This window comes from Setaria italica, chromosome I (assembly GCF_000263155.2).
Source record: "Setaria italica strain Yugu1 chromosome I, Setaria_italica_v2.0, whole genome shotgun sequence".
Lineage (NCBI taxonomy): Eukaryota > Viridiplantae > Streptophyta > Magnoliopsida > Poales > Poaceae > Setaria > Setaria italica.
In genome coordinates, this window is record NC_028450.1 from 24,316,531 (window position 1) to 24,320,340 (window position 3,810).

General features: G+C 50.8%; 1 pseudogene; it reads left to right on the plus strand.

Moving 5' to 3' along the window:
- LOC101780045 overlaps window positions 1-3,810 on the plus strand; it is a 4,344-nt pseudogene extending 534 nt beyond the window's left edge.

Below are 3,810 nucleotides of genomic sequence, written 5' to 3' on the forward strand. Positions count from 1 at the left end.
AAGGAAAAAACACATTTTCCACCTACCAGCCAATAACGAATATATACCAGCCGATGCTGTCCTACACCGCAGCCCATCACACTCCAGCTCTTCCACAACCACCACCGCCAGCCGGGAGGGGAAGGCACGGAGCAGAGACGAATGAGCACCCCCACCCCCCCCCCAACCCCCCCCCCCGCCCCCCATCCCGCCCGGACCCGCGGCGGGGGCCGCCGCCCCCGCCCCCACCCGCGGCGGTGACGCCCCGGGCGCCGCTCTGGAGGGGGGAGGCGGCGGCGCCGGAACCGGGGGAGGCGGCGGCGCCGGATCCAGAGGAGGTACGCCGACACCATCGGCCGCACCACCAGCACGTCGCCACCATCCACGCCGCCGCCGCCGGCCACCATCCACGCCCGCCGCCACCATCCACGCCCGCCGGATCCGGGGCCCCCGACGCGAGTCCCCGCCGGATCCGAGGCCCCCGACGCGAGTCCCCGCCGGATCCGGGGAGGAGGGGCGGATTCCCCGCCGGATCCGGCCGGATCTGGGGAGAGGGGCGGGGCGGCCACGCGAGGGAGGGAGGAGGGGAGAGGAGTGGGAGGGGCGCCGGTAGGAGAGGGAGAGGGAGAGGGAGGGAGGGAGGGAAGGGGCGGCGACGGCTAGCCGGCGGCGGGAGAGGAAGGTGGGGGAGGGGGGGTGTCGGCCGGGGGTGCGCGCGGAGGGAGGGTGTGGGGGTGGCTGGTGCGGGCCGGAGGACGGGTGGGGGGTTCTTAATTGCTATGCGGCGCGGGTGGGTTTGGCCCTTTGCCGAGTGTCCTACTTGGACACTCGGTAAAGGGTTTTCTTTGCCGAGTGTCCCACGTAGGACACTCGGCAAAGTTTTTTTAAAAAAAAATTTAAAAATATCCAACAGTTTCAAAAAAATACCAAATTTTCACACGAACCAATATATGTTCTATATTGACTATACAAAAAGTTTTGTAGTCAAACCAAACTCGACCGTCACTTCAACTCTAAATCTTATCGAATCCTCTCAAAGTTACTATTCTTCTTCTGAGATGCTTCGGTTTGTAATCATTGTACATGATGAAATGTGCAAAACCTTCTCAATTTTTTCCACAGCCTCCACATATTATATCATCACATCATGACAAATCTCATGATTTTCAGACTTTGCTTGTTTTTGTTACAATTTAAAAATACTACTGCCACACGTTCATGGTCGTGTTTCCTGAACAAGATGTTCGAAATTTCTTTTCATTTCATGGGTCAGGTCTCAAATTGGGCCAAATAACATGAATATCATTTTTCTACTCATTTTGTTCCATAATTTGAATCACTTGCAGTTCAAATTTGACTTATACCAAAAATTTTGTTGAAATGCAATTAATTAAATAAATATAGCAAATAAATCCAAAAATATACCAAATTTTAACATGGAGTACCACATGTTGTATGTGGGGAGTAGAAAAAATTTCATGGTGAAAAGAGATTTTTTTTTACCGAGTGTCAAAAAAAACACTCGGCAAACCCCCTCTTTGTCGAGTGTCTTTTTTGACACTCAGCAAACTACCCTCTTTGCCGAGTGTTTTCTTTGACACTCGGCAAAGAGGGTAGTTTGCCGAGTGTTTTTTATTTGATACTCGGCAAAGTCCCGAATTGTCGAGTATATTTTTTTGCCGAGTATTTTTGGGTTGGCACTCGGCGAAGAGCTTGTTTGCCGAGTGCTCGAAAAAAAACACTCGGCAAAAAAAATACACTCGGCAATTTTAGCTTTCCGTAGTGCTCGTTGGTCGTGCACGGAACATATAATCACATCACTGATCGCGGCGTGATTTGTTCGATGGACATCCGTGCTCGCAGTTAAATGATTATATTTGTGTGGCTAAAATTTGACATTTTTCTTGTCCTACCACAATATGTGCTCCTAGCAGTACTCGATCCCTCCCATTAGAATACTGTAACTTTAGAATTTAAATGATTCAATTCTTCGTTGTTCATAATACTACAAAAATCAAGAGTTAAAATGGCTTATATATGAAACCATTTAGAAAAAAGCGAGTTAAACGTTTGTCTCCAACTCTCGGTTGATATAATGGAAAACTAGCAGCCATTTGTATTAAATTTCCATGCTCAAGTGGTGCATCGTAACTGCTTACAGTGCGCGTACGTATGTGTTGTTTAATGGCTCTCGAAAACATGGTTTGGTGTTATGACAACAAGCTGGCCTCGACAGTGTGTACTACTCTAGAGTCTCCATGATTCCATACATGAACAGGTGCGACGTCCAATCACGGAACTAGCACAAGAGTAGTGCACAAGATTCCAGCCCACATCTAGACTGATTACGTAATTGACAGTTCACGTTTCATCGTATGATGCCACTTCCACCAACTGCTGCTTCACAGCCAGAAATTAAGAATATGAAATTTTAATTTTTTATGTCGTATTCGTATTAAACTCCTATCGACAAATATATAGCATTTCTCCTATTTTTACATAATGTGCAGGAGCTTGCTTACCAGTACGCGAAGAAAGGGACGTGCCTTTCGCTGGTAGCCCGGAGGAAGCACGCGCTGGAAGGCGTCGCCGGCCGCCCGGGAACGCGGCGCGCCGGACGTCCTTGTCGTTCCGGGCGACGTCTCCGACCCCGAGCAATCGAGGCGCGCCGTCGAGGAAACCGTCGCTTACTTCGGCAAATGTACGCCATCCTGTCTATATTTTTATCCAACCTCTGCTTCAGCGGCGACTGTAACATGCTCAGTGAACCGTCACTCCATGTGGTTCAGTGAACCATCTAGTTGCCAATGCCGGGGCCTGGTCCATCTGCTTCTTCGACGAAATCACCAACATAACCGCGTCCACCAAAATGATGGTAAACCAATCTGAGTACTCTGTTGATGGCTTGATGCACAGATGTAGCATTTACAAATTGTTACAAATTGATGTTTTGACATGCGTCCGCCAGGACGTGAATTTCTGGGGCTCTGTCTACCCAACCTACTACGCCCTGCCACACCTCAAGGCCAGCAAAGGAAAGCTCATCGTGTCTTCCTCAATAGCAGCGACGGCGCCTACATCTAGGTTGAGCTTGTACAATGTGAGCAACGAAACGTCGCCTGAAAGAAGTTTAATTCTCTCAGTCGATCAATCATCCCCTAATGCCTTCTGAATATAAAATTTACCTTTACAAACAGGCCACCAAGGCAGCACAGCTCAGGTTCTACGAGACGCTGAGATCGGAGCTTGGCTCGGAGGTTGGCGTGACCACACTTACCGCCGGGTTCGTGGAGTCCGAGATGACCAAGGGCAAGGCGATCCAGAGAGACGGCGAGGTCGCCGTTGACGAGGAGGCCAGAGATGTAAGTTGCAACAAAGCAAGATTCAGTGTGAGTTTTTTTTATGTCAAGTACAAATAGCTTATCCGACGTCAGGGATTGTTATCTATGAACCTGAAAACTGTTTCAGGGAGCAAATGAAAATCATCCAATTCGTTTGCAGGTGCAGATCGGGGTGTTCCCAGTGGCCCGTGTCCAGAAACTGTGCAAGGCAGCGTTGAACGGCATCCGAAGAGGGGACTGGTACCGTGGTACGTGACATGGCCGTCGCTGTACCGGCCGGTGCCGATGATCGCCGGCCTCGCCCCGGAGGTCTTGACCTGGCAGTCCTACGCGCTATACAACGCCAAAGAAGGGGAGCCCGCCGCTGAGCCAGAGGATGCTGGACACCACCGGAGCCAAGCGGTTCTACCCGCCGTCGCTCCGGCACCACCCCGGCATCAAGATGGAGACGACTGGTGATCACGAGGAAGATGCAGCGTCGAATGTGTAG